Source organism: Trachurus trachurus (genome assembly GCF_905171665.1).
Source record: "Trachurus trachurus genome assembly, chromosome: 8".
Classification (NCBI taxonomy): domain Eukaryota; kingdom Metazoa; phylum Chordata; class Actinopteri; order Carangiformes; family Carangidae; genus Trachurus; species Trachurus trachurus.
In genome coordinates, this window is record NC_139905.1 from 19,345,748 (window position 1) to 19,367,741 (window position 21,994).

At 41.5% G+C, this 21,994-nt stretch overlaps 1 gene segment (V, D, J or C); it reads right to left on the bottom strand.

Moving 5' to 3' along the window:
• Window positions 1–17,427, bottom strand: part of LOC310990210 (immunoglobulin mu heavy chain-like) — a 107,394-nt gene extending 89,967 nt beyond the window's left edge. Inside the window, exons 1-2 of the C gene segment in view lie at window positions 17,385–17,427; window positions 17,022–17,303 (exon numbers count right to left, since the gene is read on the bottom strand).
• Window positions 17,428–21,994: the final 4,567 nt, after the last annotated feature.

Here is a 21,994-nt window from a genome sequence, read left to right on the forward strand (position 1 = left end):
TATATGAATTGTTGAAATAGCACAACACCTAACACACTAACCATATGGCCACAGAGAACCTGAGTTACAATGAGCTTTATACTATGAGGAATCAAAGACTGTCCAATGACAGCTGAATAATTGGAATCAAAAGTCAAGCAATGATGTGAAATGACCGAGGCAGGAATTGAACCCATGACCATATGATCACTAAACCTTTACTCTGCCACTCGGCTACAGAGAGCTCACTGCTTTCAAGACTGTTGTCATTCATTTTATGTGATGATGTGCTGCAAACTGGTATGAGTAATCAAGGAGATAACAAACACCTGTAACCAATTGAAGGCGGGGGAGGAGAGCAGAATTCAACATAACAAGAGTTCTTCCCTTGGATTCGAACCAGTGACCTTAGGGTTGGCAAGCAGCCACCCTAACCCCTACACTACAGTGGAGTTGTGAAGAAGAGAGATTGAGACTTTGATGAATGTGAGATTTTTCAATGATGCTTAAAATAAAAAGAAATGAGTATAGATTAGCCACACCAAGTAAGGAGAGGACTTTTTTGTGACCTGTGACTATTTTTTGGTGAATTAAAATGAATTAAAAAGCACTTAAAGCAATACTTACCGATCTGGCATTTCACTCAGCACAGCACAAACATTTGAAAATCAACAGCTCCACCTCCCTCACAAGTCCCACCCACCTCTCACTCCTGCCGCATCTCCACGAGCCCCCTCCCTCCCTGCTGCATGCGTTGGCATGGCAACGGTAAACAGAACAGGAACGCGAGTGAAACAGGAACAACACAAACAAACACAACACCGGAGTTTTAAACCGTATAAACGGACTCAGTGATGATGACTGATGAGTTTTATAATAAACTGTTGTTAGCCTACTGCTACTGGAGACGCAGGGGAAGTGATTGTTACAGATTACAGTTCTCAACGAGCCGGGCTGCCGGCCGGACCAGCGCCACCTGATGCGCTGGTTCAGGCCGAAAATAAATCCAGACCGAGCCGAGTCAAGCCGCGCCGGTCCGGAGTTCAACCGGGTCCGGACCGCTGAGAACTCACAGAGCTAAGGGAGCTAACAGTAGCCTAGCCGTTAGCACTGGATGCTTTATAGACACATGACTTCCTGTGTTTACGTATATCTATCGCTCTGACTCGGGGCTGCTGCTCACTATAACGTTACAATATCAGACATGAAACTCCACGACCAGCTGCGGCTGCAGTTATTGGTCTTTTAAAAAACGATTTATTTCCAAAAACCTTCTTTCTAGTGTGTGTTGTGACTCTAGTCTCCTCTGCTCTCTGTGTCCTGCTACTCTGCTCTGTCAATAAGCGTTCTTCCTGGTCGGGAGGGGGGAGAGGAGGAGAGCGGTGCACAAAGTGATTACATATTAAGTAGGTTCGGTCGCTCGTCAAATCTTATTTATCGGACCGAATAATATTATTGGTCAGACTTTTCTCAGAATTATATGAGAATGAAAAAATTATGAGTTTTTAACCCTGTTGGGTTTCTCTTACATTTTAATGTATCATCAGATTATTAATAGCATTTTAACTTAGACAAAGAAATGTGCAAAAGTTCCAGAAAGGTAAGTATTGCTTTAACAGCAAGTTACAAAGTTGAGCTCCTTCTCCTGCTGCTGTGAAAAAAATGCATTGAGCTTAATGAGAGCAGAGAGCTCCCTGGCTGCATTTAAAAAATATTTTAAATTATTATCTAAGTCTCTTTGCATTTTTGACCAGAATTTTAGCCAGAAGACAAGTGTGGCTACAAAACTGGAGAAAATAATTTGTCTAGAGTTTAATTTGTGGCCGTGCTGACAGTTTAGCCAGAAAAACTCTAGAATGTTTTTTTGCCACTCTCCACTCTGACACCACTCTGGCTCTGCTCGTTAGACGCAATACACACCCATTATAAAGCTGAAAAAAATCAGAAAAGGTTAAATATTTGAAAAAGTATAAATAGTTAAAAAGAGAAAAGTAATGCCAATAAAGTTCAAAAAAAGCTGCACGTTTTGATATATGAATTGTTGAAATAGCACAAAGTATGAAGGACTAGAAGAAGACCGTAAAAAGGCGGAAGAAAATGGCCAAACAGAAGAACAATAGTGTGACTGCTTCAGCAGTCACACTAATAACTAGGAAAAAATCCACACAATAAGGGCACTGGTCCCTGCAGCTATTTCATAGCTGTAGGGATCAGTGCCCGGTGCGATTGCCCGTGGCCCTAATAACTCTCCCCATAGATTCAAAATTTAAAGGTATTTTTATCAAGCACTACTTATTATTTAAAAGAAATGATGAAAATGAACAACTTTACTGCTTAAAAAAAAGGACATCCTTGTGATTGATGACGGAGTGGAGGCGGGGGGGTAAAAATGACCCCCTCGGCGGTTCTAGGGGGTGTTGGAATGTCGGCGGTTCTAGTGTTAACCCTTTGTGTGCCATAATGATTTGACTAAACACTACGGACAGCGGACACAGCGGCTGAATATTGGTAGGGACGTGTCCCTAGCGTCCCTACCCAATTCTACGCCCTTGTTTCAATCATTAGTTACACTCGCTGACACAGGCCACAAGTCATTTCAATCAGGACAGACCTTTTATAACAAGAGAGCCAGGTTTGAAGATGAAGATGAAATTACATTTATTGGCCCTCATTTATCAAACTTGCGCAGGATCTGGTGTAAATATCAGTGTACGCCAAGTGTCACGTGTGATTTACTAAAAGTGTGTACGCTGCTGATTTCGGCGTAGAACCGGCGTGGTGTTGATAAATCCGGCGGCTGAAACAAGCGTCATTTAAATGTCACGCCCCGATATATTCCTGCTTCAGAGGCGTCGCCCTGCCCCTTTTACCACATGGAGACACGGAAGACGGCCAAGAAGAGACTTTACTGACATTACCGCGTTGAACAGGGAGAGGGCGGCAACATTAAATAGGCTATCTGGACATTGATAGATTGATAGTTTTAGTGATTGATAAGCGTCATCCTGGTGGATGGAGGCTGCAGACGCACGTGTCACCGACCACGTCAGGAAAGCCAGCGATCTCATGAAATGCTCCTGCAGTTTACCAAACACAAGTGACTGAGGAGAAATCATAGGCATATTACTGCTGCGAACGCTACTTTATGACCATCAGCACCGCTGGCATGGTTCGGCTGATGGAGGGATGTGAAACACCGGCCCGATGTCCCGCTGACAGGTCCCGGTGACGGGGGAAAAAAAGAAAAAAAAACACTCCGCCGCGGAGATCAGCTGCACCTGGACAGGTAGCGGAGCCCCCCCCTCCACCGCGGCTCCGGTGTCCGGCAGAGAGAGAGACTGAGGAGCCGTCCGGTCATGCTCTGATGATCTAACAATAACAGGTCTGTCTGTCTGTCTGTCTGTCATTGACTGTTTCTGTTTACACAGCTGATTAACGAGCATCTGTCAGGTCGTGGTTTTTAATTCATCTCAGTTGCTCAAAATAAAAGTCGAGTTTAATTTTCAACACGGACTTGGTGGTATCGTTTTTTTTTTTGGCTACTTTTTATCAATATAAACAACAACATGTGGTCCACATCGCTGCTTTATTAGACTATGGTTTAATAATCATTCTGACACAGCAGCACTCTTTCCTGCATGTTCTACGCTGGTTCCAAATGTGCGTACACCTGGTCAGAGCTGGCGTGAGATTTGTGCGTACCGTACGCTCATGCTCAGATTAATAAATGCCGATCCTTGCGGTGAATTTGGTGTACACCCATTTTTTTGGTGTACGCAAGTTTGATAAATGAGGGCCATTGTGAACAAAATAAACTTTGGCGCTGAGACCACGGGGTGTAGACCAGCTGAGTAAACTGATCTGGTATGAGAAGCTTGCATCTGAAGAAGTTATATTCCCCCCGGGCCTAGACACTGGTGGTGGTAGGGAAGCTTAAAGTCGCCTTCTCGGTTGAAGATCCAGATTAAGACGGTCTGTATCTTGATGGAGGTGGTCCAGGGGTGGAGGTGGGCTGAGAGTTTGCTGAAATGACGGCTGGATGACAGGAGAGAGAGAGAGAACTTTTAAATTTGACGCTAATGACTGATTGGTGGAAGAGAAAGAGGATGGCAGGCTGTGATTGGTTGAATTATGAGAATAAGCGAGAAGGACAGCGGGAAAACAGGGAAAGGGCTTTGAGGTGTGCTTAAAGAGATTCCTGTCTGAACTTTCACTAAACTTCATTAGTCAGAGGGTTCTAAAGCTAACAGGATGTCATGGATAAAGATAAACACACTGTTGTCATCTTAGCTCCTGTCATCATCTCACATCTCCAGTTACTCTGAGCAGAGTATGTGGACATTGGGGGTAGGGTTGTAACAAACTGACTGCTTTTCTTAAAGGGATAGTTCAACATTTTGGCAAATTGGCCCATTGCCATAATCCCTATAGTTTTAGGAGTAGGTTTGTTACCTTTAATTGTAGGTGCAAGCTATTTTTAGAACGGTGGAGCAGAGCCGCAAGCTGCTCAGAGCTACGCTACGGAGGCTAATGGGATTTCTTGGTTTCCCTCATCAAACTCATCAAATACACAATCCAGCAACTACAAAACACTCTCGTGGACAAGTTGTGACCTGCACATTTACCACGCTATGAGTATTTTTCTAGGTCAATTAATGTTAAACCCGAGTTTTTCGGCAAGCAGTCTCTGCATTTGCCTCAAAAACAACTCTGTCTCGTAACGTTCCGTTATTATCTCATAGCGTGGTGAATGTGCAGGTCACAACTTGTCCACAAGAGCGTTTTGGAGTTGTTGGATTGTGTATTTTAACTACATCAGTGACCTGGTTGGATATCAATGCTGATTGGATGTCGCGGCACAGCAGCACACAATGTCGCTTGAAAAGTTCCAAATTTTCAACTTCAAATGATGAGGCGATGGACGCTTCATTGCGTCACGCTTATTGCCAGAAACCCGTCGCCCGATGCAACATTGCGTGTCATTGCGTCATTTAGTACATTGATTTTGAATGGAAACTTGTGGTGTTCATCGCCCGTAACACAAGTATTGCGTCGCTTGATCACATTTGTCACATTTTTGATCATCACTTAAATCGCGCAATGACGCAACCCACCTCCAACTATTTGAATCAGAAACCCAAATGTCGGCGTGTCTGCGTTCATGATTGTTATTGTGATCGCAGTAAAAGTATGACGTAGTGTCGTTGAGCTTCGGGAAACCGCACACACAGCCACAATGATCTTCTTCTCCATGTTTTGAAATGTGCATCCTGCGTAGCTACGTTGGTGACGTGGTTGGATATCAATGCTTATTGGATGTTGCAGCACAGTGTCACGCGATGTTGCTTGAAAAATTATAATTTCATTCATTGCATTTACAGTGATTTTGAATGGGAACTTTTGAAGTTCATCGCCTCTATCGCGTTTGGTGTGAACACACCAAGACAAGACAAGACATGCCATAGATTCTCTGGTCTACCTTTGTGTGATGTATTAATGTTGGTGTCTGAGCCTTTGTCTCAAAGTCTAAAGTTTGGGTTTGTTTACGGTGTGGCAACCCAGGGGAGAATGCAACAAGATTCACATAAAATAGGATCCAAGACAGATAAGGCAAAATCAAAAAGTCTTTAATAGACAAGTTAAAGGGAGGGGGAAGGGCACAGGGCTAAAGGTAAACTAAGGTTTCTTCCCGGCTGGGGCGTTTGTCCTCAGGTTTCAGTCCTGGGTCTCCAACAAAACAGGCTCCTGGATAGGGCATAGAGAGGGAGAGAGGTGAGGCATGAGTTACTTGCCACGGGGTCCAAGGGCTACTCAAACAGTCCCACGTCTCTGGCTCCTGGCTGTCTGACGTCTGTTGCCTGTCGTTCCTCCTGGTCGAAGAGCAGCCAGATTGAGTGGGAGAGCAGGGAGTAAGGGCGCTTTCACACCTAATAGTCCGGACCAAGGTCCGGACTTAATTTTTTTTTTGTTACATTGTTTCCATATACAGTAGTCCAGTAAAGTTTGCTTTCACACTGCTATTATGACAGCGGACTAAAGGATCTACCGACGTCATGACGGATGAGCGTGCGTCTGACGTTAGCGCATAGAAAGTGCTCTGAAAAAAAATAAAATAAAAATATGTTTAAAAAAAGAAAAATATAGCCTACTGCTGCAAAGCACGCTGTGGTTTGTAATCGCGGTGCAGAAGAGTGAGTTTAGAGCTGATGAAAGGAGAGAAAAAAAGAGGGTTGTGCAGCGGCGAAAATGCTCTCATTGATGAGAGCGGCAGCGATCAGCTGTTTTGTGTAGTGGAGGACACACACGCTATGCGCACACACGCGTGATCCTCCTGTCAAATGCGGCTGCATCTCTCCAGGTCACTTGTGTGTGTGAGTGTGAGAGAAATAAAAGCTCTGACTTGCTGGGGCAGACGTTGTTTGGTGTCACCCGCTGATAAATATCCGTCTTTTTCAGACTTTTTTCGGCGGAAAAAATTCGGGTCAATGTATAAAAAAAATAGGCTATATAAAAAAATGCATGTATCGTTTGGGGATTTATATTAAACACTCTACTGTTTAATTCCGTGTAAACGTTTACAAGTGTAGCCTATACCCATCCCTCTGACCAAATCTGGATATAATATGATCTCCTCCTCTCCCCAAGTGTTGCCGGCCTTTTTTCCCCTGTTTATTTACTTTTTTCGGCACGAGCGAATCTGACGTGACTTCCTGTATTTGGTCTGATAGTTCGAACCTTCCAAAAAAATGCTTTCACACTACGCAGCAGCGGACCTTGGTCCAGGATAGTCCGGACCGAGACCACCTCCTGAGGCTGGACCAAAGACTCGGTCTATAGTCCGGACCGTGGTCCGGGGGAGCTTTCACACCTGTCAATTTGATCCGAACTATCTGGAAAGTCCGAAAGTCCGGACCAAACGAGGTAGGTGTGAAAGCCCCCTAAATCTTCTCCCCTGATTACCTGATGGGCTGCAGGTGTGTCCAGTGCCAGATTCCCAGTGGCTGCACCACCTCCACTGGGTAGAACACACCCCCTGCTACCTCACCTAACCGGAGCCTGGGGTTTCACCCCGGTCGGGTTGGGCCTGTGGCTTCTCCTGGCTTGCCACATACCCCCCCCCCCCACCACCTCCAAGCCGGGGGTAGGAGCGTCAACAAACAAGCAGTCCTCTCTTCTGGATAGGGCATCCGCATTTCCGTGGGCCCTGCCCGACCTGTGTTCAACAGAGAAATTAAAGTTCTGCAATTCCAAGAACCACCTTGTGACCCGTGCGTTGGTGTCCTTGGCCGTTGATAACCATTTGAGTGGTGCGTGGTCTATTACCAGGGTGAAGTGTCGGCCGAGGAGGTAATACCGCAGCTTGGTCAAAGCCCATTTGATAGCTAGACATTCCTTTTCTATGGTGGAGTAGTTCTGTTCATGTTTTTGCAACTTACGACTGATGTAGGTCACCGGGTGTTCCTCCCCTCCTCTGATCTGTGAGAGGACCGCTCCGACCCCTGTTCCTGAAGCATCAGCGTGCACAATGAAAGGTTTGTTGAAGTTTGGGGCACCCAGCACGGGCTCCGTGCACAGGGCCTTCTGAAGGGTGGCGAAGGCTTCCTCTGCTTCAGCACTCCAGGAGGCCCGGTGAGGGTGGTTCTTATTCGTCATCTCATGCAGAGGGGCTGCAATCGTAGCAAAGTGTGGGATAAAACATTGATAATAGCCAACCAGACCCAGGAACATCTTTACCTGTCGCTTGGTCATCGGCCGGGGCCAGGTGGTAATCGCCTCCACCTTCCGGAGTTGGGGTCTCACATTACCCCTGCCGATGGTGTATCCCAGGTACTCGGCCTCCTCTAGCCCCAATCGGCATTTCTTTGGGTTGGCTGTCAGGCCGGCTTGTCGCAGAGCTTTCAGGACTGCCCGCAGGTGGCCATGGGCGGTCCAGTCTGTGCTGTGGATTATGATGTCGTCTATATAAGCGGCTGCATACTCACGATGGGGTCGGAGTACCTGGTCCATCATCCGTTGGAAGGTGGCGGGGGTTCCGTGTACTCCAAAGGGCAACACGGTGTAGTGGTACAGGCCATCGGGGGTGACGGTCCCACGTCTCTGGCTCCTGGCTGTCTGACGTCTGTTGCCTGTCGTTCCTCCTGGTCGAAGAGCAGCCAGATTGAGTGGGAGAGCAGGGAGTAAATCTTCTCCCCTGATTACCTGATGGGCTGCAGGTGTGTCCAGTGCCAGATTCCCAGTGGCTGCACCACCTCCACTGGGTAGAACACACCCCCTGCTACCTCACCTAACCGGAGCCTGGGGTTTTCCCCCCCGGTCGGGTTGGGCCTGTGGCTTCTCCTGGCTTACCACAACGGGCTGTGGAAGCACCTGTGGTGGTGAAGATTGTTTCCTCCTAATTACATAAATAGTGACCAGTAAGGATGTTGATGTTGTTCAGAAGCCCAGAATGTACACGTTTTCATTTCTTTTCTTTTTGCCCTCAGTTCAAATTCACATTGTGGGTGCATCACATTTTAAAGGTACATTGTGTAAGAATTACTCTCATCTAGCGTTGCTGGGAGTCCATTCCTCCTCACTGCAATGCAGTAACTATTCACAGACGCCACCTCGACCTGAGCCGACAGCTCCGGTGTCTCCGGTGAGTTTCCGTGGTTTCCTACCATCATGCTGCCACTGAACGTAAAAACATGCCGACACGACATGGCAGCCAGCACCGAGCTTACCCGCTCGATGTATATATGAGTGATATGAATGGCAAATTCAGAGCTTACCGGAACACTTCAGTTTGTTGATGGGGGTGATTACTGATTAATGAAAAACATACTTTTGAAGGAAATAATCGCTTTTCGTGAATATGGAGAAGTTACACAAAGTCCCTTTAAGTTAACTCACTTTTAAAACATAATCCATCTATTATTACATAGTATGAGAGGAAATAAGCTTTTGTGAGTGGTTGTGATGACCATGTTTTCCAAGTTTATGTTTTTTTTTTTTTTTTAAATAAAGTAAAAGCAATTCCCCCCTTTTTTCCACTGCTGATCACCTTTCTATTTTTACATGGCGGCTTGCTTTTTGTGAGAAGAGTTTAACATAGGCCTGACTTTTTTTTCTCTATCAGCACCATACACAGCATTTGCTCCTCAGCAGACTGAGGTTTTTGTCATAGGATGTTTCACTGTGGCCGTAATAGTACACTATGGTATATCCCTGTACAAATACTCCGCCCTACTCACTGACACTGACACACAGATGCTATTAATGAAATTTAAGTGTTTTTTTTTGTTTTTTCCAAATTACTTCAAAAGCTCTACAGTAGAAGTTCCTTTTACTTTTCTTTTACTATGAATTTTTATTGGGTGAACTAACACAAAGGGGTTGTCATGTGTATAAACGATTTCAAAAATATGTTTTGGAAATGTTATTGACTGAGATAGTTATAACAAATAATATTTGTTCTATGTGTAGCATATACAGTCTATATATATATATATATATATATATATATATATATATATATATATATATATATATATATATATATATATATATATATTTTTTTCTTACAGTAAGAGCAAGGACTGATTTCACATTAAAGTCAACCTTCTAAAATGAATTAGCAATTCGTTGATGTAGAATTTAAAAGTAAAAGGCCTCTAATTTTTCTTATTTTAACTGTGCTTCCTGTAAATTCTTATTGATTATTAAAGTTATTACAAAACTATTTCACCTCAGACTAATAGTGTACCACCTGCGGGTTTCGAAAAATATAAACCCTAAAATCTTATACATTTAAATGATGTTCCATGCAATTTCAGATTGATATCAAAAGGAAATAGTGTGTTATTACAGAGCAATGTTGACCCTAAGAAACTGGTTGTCTGGTCCATCATGTTCTAGAAATATACTGCCAATGCTGACCAAGACATCAACATAATTTTAATATTAGCCTGCAGAAAAGGAAAACCTACCACTAAGGTGGAGTTAGAGGGAGAGGGTACAAAATTCAAAATTTACAGGGCATTTATTCTCAAATTTTACCTCAGATTGCCCTAACATGTTCTGAATAACACTCTGAGGTGGAGTAGCTACTATTAGTCTGGGATGGAATTTGTAAACGTTGCTTTTAGGCGGGAGCTTCTTGCAGGATTTTGAAATATGTATTAATTCACTAAGACAAAATTGGAGAAAAATGTGAATTGCTTCTGTAATATTACTTAAACACTTAAATTATGTATAAGGGGGAAATCAAACAAACAAACAAACAAACAAAACAACAACAACTATTAATTATTTTAAGTAGTAGGCATTCATAATTTGTATGTTATGATAAAGGAAATCATGTTGGATGTTTCGGGCTAACTGTCTAATAATAACAGGATAATAACTTTTTAGCATTGTAACGAGTATTTACATACATCTCCCTAGTATAAACACATTTGCCCCTTGATAGGTTTTTGTAGTTGTGTGTATCACTGTGGCCCCACCCCAGGACACAGTGATATCCCCCAATACAAAAACCAATGTCACAATTAGACTAGTCTTACGCTATACTGCAGTGCCACAGCTGTCGCTACTTTTACTTGAGCTAAAATATGAATTGAATAATGACTGAGTAAATATCATCATTTTATATTTTTAATGCATCAACTGATATTATATTACTTTACAGCCTACCTGAAAAAAAAATACTGCTGTGCATTTAATTTGGCACAGATTAACAAAATACTTTTCTCTCTTCAAACTGTTTCGAGAGTCTTTGTTAAAACAATCATGAACAGTAGAATGAAAAATAAAATTTTAAATACATATTACATACCTACATTCAGGGGGCTTCAGAATATTGAAAAAACTTGTCGGTGTATAAAGCGCCACCAGTAGGGTCTCAGAAAATATGTCAAACAAAAATTCATAAAGTAACAATTCAGAGCTGCTGTCATGTTTCATACATCACTGTTCTGTCAAAAACAAGATTTCTATTTCCTGACTTACTGTTTTCCTGTCTTATCACACTCATTGCTGCTATTTCACTAACTAAAAACTGTAATTTGGCAGATCCAAATTTTTCCTCTGACACTTATCTCACCATGCACAGGGAGCTTTGCTTGTTTTATGATTACAGGAGATAAACAGACAAGTTTTTACAGTAAGGTTTTTTCGATGCTGTATAACACAATGTTGCAACCTCGGCAATAAACCACAGTGACACAGGCACTTCCCCAAACCTCACCACATTTCACCAACCCCACACTTGTTCAGGAAAACAAATGAGATCTCTATTTGATACATTTTAAGAAAGCAGTTCTACTGTTAGTGTTTTCCCATATTCCATGATGTAAACTGTTTAGTTTCTGTACACAACATCTATTGCACGTCTGCCTGTCCTGGTTGAAGGAACCCTCCTCTGTTCCTCACTCTGAGGCATCTCCTGTTTTTCCCTGTTAAAATGGTTTTCTTGGAGTTTTTCCTCAGTCAATGTGATGGTCTAAGGGCAGAGAATGTTGTTATGATGTCATGTAAATCCCTTTGAGACAGACTGTTTGTAAAAATGGGCTGTACAAATAAACTTGCCTTGACAATTATTTACATTTTTTTAAGCTTGATGATGCAGATCTTCTAAAAAAGGAGAGCCAGATCTGCCTCCATGCCACTAGTGCAACAAAGCTTATTAATATACTGATGTAAATGAATCTTGCATGAGAGAAAAACTTTGTTGCACTGACCTCTGTGGGCTGAAATGCACCGGTTTATTGCACCCGTGGCTGCACAGCTGGGTTGCTGCAGAACACTGTAGTGTTGCACTTCATAGACTGGGGACAATACACATAGAAACCAGTAGATGGAAGTGCAAGCACATTTTTAGTGTGTGGGATTTTTGTCTAAATTCACCACCACTCCCAGAATGAACCTAGAGGACAGTTGGATCTGCTTTGACCTGCATGTAAGCAGATTTTAAACTAGCAGATTCAAGATGCACAGTAAAACCTTGCATGAGTTACAATCAAGAACACAAGGTTCAAGCTTTTTACTTTTCATTATGTTACAATATTAAAGCAGATATCAGTGGAATGTTTTTGTTAATATAAGTCCTAAATAGTCCTATTTTCCGTCAGCAATCACTTACATGAAGTATTTCAGCCTAAACACGAGTCTCTCCGTCACTCTGCTCTGCTGTAACCCGAGGAGAAAATTTTCCTTGTGGGATACAAGTGTTATCCAATGAGGAGAGAGAACGGCATGAAGGGCTGTGTGTGCAGCCAAGGGATGCGCGTGAATGTGGTGACGTAGCACGAGGACCAATTGATGCCTGACAAGGGCGGGGGCTGCTAACTCATGGTGCGTTCAAAGAAACTCGTACTTTGTGTTTTTCCTTCCTGTGAAGTCATACCAGTTCGATCTGGTACGAGTTCACGGGTCGGAAGTTACGAGTGGCCGTTATAGGGAACTTTCACAGACAACAGGATGGTAAAAACACGAGCTACGGGTTACCTGGAACGCTACCAAGTCGTAGTTGTGACTTGAAGCTGTAACTTACGGTTTCAAAAGCCTGCCTTGAACGCAGCATTAGCCGAAACGGCCGTGAAGCTGATATCTGCTTTAAATCGATCCAGAGTATAAGCCACTCACTGCTCCAGAGAAGTACCACCACTGTTGTCATTGTCATTTGTCACAGTACCATAATAATGACGAAAAGTCTGTCTCCTCTTTTTCCTTTTCTTAATGAAAGTTTGGGCATGTAAATAATGGAGATTTGAAGAACTGAAGGTTAGAAAGCTCTTGTTTTGTCTTACATTAATATATTGTGAATATTTTAAAAAGCATTATGTCTAATTTAAAGGGATAGTTCAACATTTTGGCAAATTGGCCCATTGCCATAATCGCTATAGTCATAGCAGTAGGTTCATTACCTTTAATTGTAGGTGTAAGCTATTTTCAGTACGGCGGAGCGCAGCAGCTGGCTGCTCAGAGCTACGCTATGGAGGCTAATGGAATTTCTTGGTTTCCCTCATTAAACTCATCAAATTCAACATCCCAAAACTCCACAGCGCTTTTGTAGACAAGTTGTGACCTGCACAACCACCACGCTATGAGATAATGACGGGACGATACGAAATGGAGCTGTTTTCGAGGTAAATACAGGGTAAATACGGAGACTGCTTGCTGAAAAACTGTCCCTGAACGCAACGCGCATCAGCGGTTTTGTATGAATTTACCTCGAAAACGGCTCCGTTTCGTATCGTCCCGTCATTATCTCATAGCGTGGTGGTTGTGCAGGTCACAACTTGTCTACAAAAGCGCTGTGGAGTTTTGGGATGTTGAATTTGATGAGTTTAATGAGGGAAACCAAGAAATTCCATTAACCTCCATAGTGTAGCTCTGAGCAGCCTGCTGCTGCGCTCCGCCGTACTGAAAATAGGTTACACCTACAATTAAAGGTAATGAACCTACAGCTATGACTATAGCGATTATGGCAATGGGCCAATTTGCCAAAATGTTGAACTATCCCTTTAAGCAAAAAATTTAGTTCACTATGCGTAAAAGACCGGGTAAACCAAGAATAAATATGTGTTTTAAGTTTATAATACCACAGGAAAACATATTATTAACCACTCCATCAAATTTGAAGGACTAAAAAAGTCGTTAAGTATATAAAATTTGGTAACACTTTACAATAAGGGTCCCTTAATTAACGTTAGTTAGTACATTGTTAAGCATTATTATATAAACTAATGTGTTAATTAATGCTGAGTAATGCATACATAATGATAACTAATTACACTATTCAACTTTAACTTACTTTGAGTCATAAACATTAATTATCTGCTTACTAATGGGCTACATTGATTAATGTGTTTCCTAATCCTATAATACATAATAATGATTACTAATATATTTGTAAACAGTTAATTAATTCTTAAAGGGATAGTTCACCCAAAATTGAAATTTCACTCATTATCTACTCACCCTCATGTCGACTAAGGGCTGGGAGAAGTTTCAGAGTTATCCGTGGCTTCTCTGAGTTACAGGGGGGTCTCGGCATAGCAGTGCATGTCCATATAACGGTTGCAAATGGATACCGACTGTCTCACTGTCTCACATAGAGTAGATAATGAGTGAAATTTCAATTTTGGGTGAACTATCCCTTTAACAATGTACTAACTAATGTTAGTTAAGGGACCCTTATTGTAAAGTGTTACCTAAAATTCTGCATCAAAGTTGTCAATAACTGAGCAGCATTCTCTGCCTCAGGACAGTGGGGGTGTGTTTGCTGCAGGCAAAGAAACCACGCCCCATTGCTGGAGAACTAGGCTTTACTGAACGTCTCTGATACACAACCTAAACATGTATACGTCGTCATGAAATAAAGACGGGAAAGTGACCTCAAACACACTCCACCACACACCCGAGTCCTCAACACTGGCACAGCTGATAAACCGGTGTCTAAACAGTCAGCAGCATCAGTCATCCAGCTGCAACAGGTTAAAGGGACAACGAGGAGTTTGTATTTGGTTATAAAAAAGTCTCATATTAAAGGTTGACTATGTAGAATTACAAGAACAACAACAGAAAAAGAATTCCAGCAGTCGATTGCCAGACCGTTGCTAGGTAAAACGGGCCATTGCTAGGGACTCCGCTCTGATCAGAGGACAGCAGAGGAGGAGGACTAAGCAGGATATTTACCTTATGTTTCATTTTTACCGTCATTAACAGCATAGTAAATGACTTGTAGCTTGTTACAGGGAGAGTGGAGGCTCTCTGCCTTCCACACCGCTGCTGCTCAGAGCCTCCGCTGTCACTGCTCTCGTCAAGTTGGAAAAAAAAAAAAAAAAGGAGCTCCGTGGCACCGAAAGTCCGCGACGATAAACGTGTTTATGACAGATAAGACTACACAAATACACCCATCCTAACATGTATATGATAATCCATTGATCCACCGATTGATTATTGAAAAGGCTTGGTTGGAAACAAACGCATACGACCGGGAGGAGGCAGGAAAACAGCGGAGAACGAAAAGTTGTCGAGCCCGTCAGAAAAATTAAAAATAATAATTCAGACTAAAAAAAAATTTTTTGTGGAAAAGCAATACTTTCATTCTGTACCCCTCTAAAGGCCCCGTGGATGTATTATTTTTGAAAAAATATAGCTTTTAATAAATATTCTACATATTCAACCTTTAATGTGGATGAATCTACGTTACCCACACTTGTTAATGGGTCCATTTTCGATAAATATATCATTTTGTCTCTATCGTTATTTTGTTATTATTATTAGAAATGCTGGGCGAGCCGACCAACGTTTCCTTACTTTCGCTTTCCCGGACGCTGCTCGGTGGGTCAGGGGAATAACACTGCCGAATCGCCGTTTATGGTCCGAACTATGACGGTATTGTCTTCGAACCTCTGACTTTCATTCTTGATGAATGAAAACATTCTTGACAAGACGTCCGTCTTGCACCCGTCCAAGAATTTCACAGAGCGCACGGAGGCTCATGGTAAATGTAGTGTGAAAACTGCTGTTCCCGTTTACATCTCGTTCCTGGTCAGCGTGTTTCATCCATTTGCATTGCGTGAAAAAAGGGCGGTGTTACGTGATTTAGACCCGCCCCTTAAATCTTGAACAGAGAGATGGTGAAACACGGTCTCTGAACTAGCTCAAGGAAATTATGAACGGCAAAAATACTTTTTACATGTTTTGAGGGACATAGGCCTATTTAAGACCTAATTAATATGTTAAGAAGAAAATACTGAATGGTTACCCAGTCTTTAATGCTGCTGTGCTGGTGGTTGATAATGGTATAGTGATCCTTCTCCCTGCCCAGTTTAAAAGTTTCAGTAAAAAGAAACAACTAAATATGAAATGGACAAAACATTATTATTCAGCATCCACCAGTACAATAAAGATCTGTAGGATTTTGTACAGCTGCTCAACAGATTTCAGTCACTGTGAGTCTCGAGCACAATAATAAACAGCAGAGTCTTTAGGACTGACTGAGAATGTGCAATGTTTTGACTGTTAAAAACACTCGCAATCCACTCCAGTCCTTTTCCAGGAGCCTGTCTGACCCAGACCATCCAGTAGTCACTGAATGTGAATCCAGATGTTGTACAGGTCAGTCTGTGAGATTCTCCAGGTCTTTTAACAGCTGGTTCAGATTCTGTCAGAGTCTGACCATCAACACCTGTATGAGAATATAAAAAATATAAACCGAAGGAGACTGACAGATAATAAAAATAAGTATGTTGAATTGTGTGAGTCTCTTGACCTGTCCAGCAGAGAGTTAACAGCAGCAGTCCTGTCCTATAGTCCATCATGTTAAACTGTGTGTCCACTGTTCTCTGTCATCCTCTCTGCAGTCACATAAGTAGAGGTGGAAGACATCTGAGTTTTGCATTGACTCCTCCTCACAGGGAGGAGAGAGAATGAAACAGTAAACAATGTAAATTAAGAATGACTGTTGACAGTGCATGAGTGATTGCATGAGTAGAGTCCCTTTTGCACATTTATTTAATTAAGTTTGTTGCCCTTCATCATTAAGTTCCCCAGACATACAGTACACCATCAGTGACAAGCACATACAGTATCAGCACACCTTTCATGTTAGCATTGTTAACTTTCTATGTTGTTGGTAAGCTTCTCACTGACAGTGGCTTAAGTAGCTAAGTGCTGTAATGCAAACAGTTGTTGTCTCTGCAAGAATGCGTGTTCATTTGACTCCCTGATTGGTTGATTGGTTCACTGCAGTGAACTTAGGTCAAATTGGTGGAGATTTTCATGGGTGGTGCTGCCAGATGCATTTATCATTTCAAAATGTTATTGTACTGTAGTTAGATCTAAATCAACTAAGATCACGTGTATTTACTTAAAATGTTCATTCATCACTAAATATGCTCAAGGGCTGTTTTTCTCTTCAGCAATGAGCTGGTATGAAATCATTAGTGGTGTGAGGGCTCCTCCTCTGGTGGCTTCATGTTACAACTGTTCAGTCACTGAGGGGTTTTTGTTCAACTCTACTGATGGTTTGTGTTACTGTGGGTCTCTGGCACAGTAATACACAGCAGTGTCTTCAGGCTGTAGATTCTGTCCATTTAGAGTCACTGTGTTGCTGGAAGAGTCTAAGTCAATACTGAATTTGTTCTTCAGTGAATCTTTGTAGTTAGAGCCTCCAGTGTTTTTCCATCCAATCCACTCCAGTCCTTTCCCTGCAGGTTGTCTGATCCAAGCTGTGTAGTAGCCAAGAGAATAAGAGACCTGACAGGTGATGGTCAGACGTTGACCTGGCTGCACAGTCACAGAGGCTGGCTGTGTCAACTGTTCACACTTCACACCTGTTAATAAAAGAAAATGTTATGTTATAAATTAAGTTGTACAACAAAAGAGGAAATATTGCCAAATCAAGAGAGACTCACAGGATCCAGCTGCCAACAGCAGCAACAGAGCTACAGAAAACATGGTTGATGGTGAAACTGAAGAGACGTGAGCTTCTGTTCCTCTTTAACCTCCACTGACAGTCACATGTCTTTATAACTGTGTCATGAGGAAGATTCATGAGTTTGCATAAAGACCTGACAGAGGGTGGTCATGTGGATAAATGTGGAGCTCAATGAGGAGCCTCTTAAAGGGACAACAAGGAGTTTCTATTCGGTTATAAAAAAGTCTCACGTTAATGTGGATGAATCTCCGCTACCCACACTTGTTAATGGGCCCATTTTCGATAAATATATCGTTCTGTCTCTATCGTTATTTGTTGTTATTAGTGGTGGCGGGAATGCTGGTCGAGCCGACCAGCGTTTCCTTAATGAGAATAACGCAGCTGAATGGCCGTTTATGGTCGGAACTACGACGGTAACTGAACGTCTTTGAACCTCTGACTTCAATTATTGATGAATGAAAACATGAGTCTGTCTTGCGCCGGTCAAAGAATTTTACGGTGCGCGCGGAGGCTCATAAATGTAGTGTGAAAACGCTCCGCTTTTCCAAAACTCCTCGTTGTCCCAGGATCATTTGTTTATAAGGCCTACTAACTGAAAATCAAGCAAGTGTAATAGTTCAGGTTTAGGGGAAAGACAGAATATTCCTGTATTTCAACTTGCAGCAGCTGACACAACATAACACACTTGCAGCTTTAATATTAATTCATTACATGTTAAGCAGTTCAGTGTTTGTTGGACTTAGTTGGATAGGCATAAACATACATCCACAATGAACAATTCAAATTCAAGTACAACTACCAACGCTAAAAAAATCTGAATAAGAATTATAAAAACTTCTACACAACCATTGTGGAATGTAAATAATAAATAAATAAATACATAAATGAAATGAATACAAATAAAATAAATAACATAATGAACATCAACATTAGTCAGTGTCACATTAAACAAACTTTTATGGCAGCTCCTCCTTTCATAATCTGTGTTTGTCATTTGACTGACAGTTTGCACCAGGACGTCACTGGGGGGGAAGCAGCTCATGTGTAGGTCTGTTCTAGTTTCTTTCATTCCAGTTTTCTCATTATTTTTACAGTGGGTGTTGATCCATCAATATGGGATAAGATTTCACACAAAAAAACAGTAACAGTAAGTTTAGTCATTAACATAACTGAGGGACTTAGAGACAGAGACAGAAGAGACAGAAATTTGATTTTAAAAAATCAATAAACAGTGTAGGAGCTGTTTGTAAGTCTGTGTGTGTTTGGCTTGTGGATGTGGACACTGCATTCAATTCAATTCAATTCAATTCAATTTATTTAAAGTGGGACAATGCAAGTTCATGAACGAAACAAAATCGTAAACAAGCCGGATTGTAGCCACAGGCTAATTTCCATCCGCTGTCCCATATATAGATGTTCCCTGGTACAAAAAATACAAAAAATAAAAACAAAAGCATGTTATAAAATAGCAGCAGTCAGTTTACAGTACAATAGATAATAATACAGATTCAGACAGTACAAAAGTGCAACCGTGTCATGATAAAGTGCTTACAATCATCAAAGTGCTTGGAAGGTCCTGGGAGTAATATCTAATTGAGCTGTGTTACAATGATAGGTCTAAGGATATAATTTAATCACTTGCACTGCTATGAATAACTAAAAGTTAGTATAAGTTAATAATGTAAGTGATAATACTATTGAATATATATGTATACACATACACGTATATACACACACACACACACACCCACACTATGGCATGCCGTTCAGGAAATTAATATTTGAATATATTAAATGAAAATCTGAATATATTGAGTGAACCTTTGAATATATTGAATGAAACTCTGAATATATGGAATGAAATTCTGAATATATTGAGTGAAACTCTGAATATATTGAATGAACCTTGAATATATGGAATGAACTCTGAATATATTGAATGAAACTCTGAATATATTGGGTGAAACTCCGAATATATTGAGTGAAACTCTGAATATATTGAATGAAACTCTGAATATATGGAATGAAACTCTGAATATATTGAGTGAAACTCTGAATATATGGAATAAACTCTGAATATATTGAATGAAACTCCAAATATATTGAGTGAAACTCCGAATATATTGAATGAAACTCTGAATATATTGAGTGAAACTCTGAATATATTGAATGAAACTCTGAATATATTGAATGAAACTCTGAATATATTGAATGAAACTTGACTGACGTCATCAAGGCATTAGCCTATTAGGCTACATAAACTGACACCCACTATTGAATTGAAAGTTTTATTTTATTTGTGAAATTGCTAAAGCAAAGATTTCACCATAGGCTATTTGTGTGTCTAGGTAGCAGTGAGAGAAAGGACACACAGTCTGGTTGATGCACCGGGGAAAACTGCAGCCTCTGGTAGGCCTACTGCAGCTTCACCCCACTCGGCTCCAGCTCTGCTCGGCGGAGAAAAGTAAATAGTCGGGATGAGGCGCTGGAACGTCGGGACTGCCAAAGGCTGCAGGTGTTGTGCCGAAAAGAGACTGCCTGTGGGGCAGTTGTTTTTCGGCAGGCAGCCTCTTTTCGGCACAACACCTGCAGCCTTTGGCAGTCCCGACGTTCCAGCGCCTCATCCCGACTATTTACTTTTCTCCGCTGCTCAGTGTGTATTCAAAATATTCAGAATCAGAGCTGGACTTGTATCTGCTACTCGTATAGGCTAATGTGACAACGTGGTTTGGTGACGGCCCCTCCTCTCGTAAATAATGTCCCTCTCGGGCTCAACTGTGCAGCCCCTGACAGCAGCAGCGGCAGCAGCAACAGTTGTCAGGACTGCAAAAAAAGGAATTACAGTCCGAGTAAAAACGCCGAGACCCGACCATCGCCCGCAACGGGAGCCTCAAGGCGCTGCTACGAGATTCCGAGCTGGCTACTGTCACTCACTTATTGCAACAGCATACCGTAGCCTACACATCTTACACTTTAACAAACAAGATCACGGAAGTGCCTTGATGACGTCAGTCAAGTTTCATTCCATATATTCAAGATTCAATCAATATATTCAGAGTTTCATTCAATATATTCAGACTTCATTCCATATATTCAAGGTTCAATCAATATATTCAGAGTTTCACTCAATATATATTCAGAGTTCCATTCCATATATTCAAAGGTTCACTCAATATATTCAGAGTTTCACTCAATATATTCAGAGTTTCATTCAATATATTCAGATTTCATTGCATATATCCAGAGTTTCATTCCATATATTCAATGGTTCACTCAATATATTCAGAGTTTCACTCAATATATATTCAGAGTTGCACTCAATATATTCAGAGTTTCATTCCATATATTCACAGTTTCACTCCATATATTCAGAGTTTCACTCAATATATTCAGAGTTCATTCCATATATATTCAGAGAGTTTCATTCAATATATTCAAATATTAATTTCCTGAACGGCATGCCATACCACACATACATATATATATATATATATATATATACATACATACACACATATACATAATCGACCTATGACTGATGGCATTATTCATATTGCTATTTTGTCTATGTTAGTTATTATAATAATAGTAATAATAATAGTAATGGTAGTAGTAGTAATGGTAACAACACAGCAAAATTACAGTAATAACAACATCAACACAATCATATAACAGTAATACAACAGTCAGAAATAAGTATACATTTCTAATAGTGGGTGCAGGTCTGGGTCGATAGCAACCAGTTTTTTAAATGCTTTTTGAAGGTAATATGTGTGGTGCATTCTCTGACTGTGAGCGGCAGGCTATTCCATGTCCTGCAACCCATGACGGATAGAGCAGCCTGACCGAAGGTGGTACGTCTGTATGGGATAGCACAGTCCCCTCTAACTACTGATCTTGTGACCTTAGCAGATGGTTGGCTATCAGTGCGTTTTATAAAATCTTTCAAGGGTGGGGGAGCCAGGTTGTGTAAGGTTTTGTGTACCAGGCAGGCTCGTTTAAAATCAACTAGGTTGTTGAAGCTCAGTAGTTCGTGTCTGTCAAGGACGTTGCAGATGTGGTGTCTTGTTTGTTTTTTATCGAATACCTTTAGAGCTTTATTGTAAAGTGACTCGGCTGACTTGAGGGTGGTTACACCTGTAAGGGACCAACTTGTAAGACAGTATTCGATACGGGAGAGAATTACAGAAAATAAAAACATTCGGGCTGCTGTATCCGTCAGGTTGTGTCTGATCTGCTTGAAGTTCTGCAGGTGAAATTTGGTGGTTTTGGATAGAATACTGACATGTTTTTTGAATGTTAGGGTTGAATCTAGGGTAACGCCCAGGTATTTAAAATGCTCGACCTTGTCAAGTTCCACACCATTTACAAACACGTTAGAGTTGGTTATTTTCGTTTGTCGTTTGCTGAACATCATACAATTGGTGCATTGGTGCGTGGGTAGGGGTGTGTCACTGTGGCCGTGTGATCCGTGGTTACTTGTGATTGCACTCACCTGGTCTCATCAGTTGCCGTTTGAGCATGGCGTGGGGTGAGCCACGGGGGTGAAATTTTCTGTTGACCACTGCGCTATCACATCACATTGTG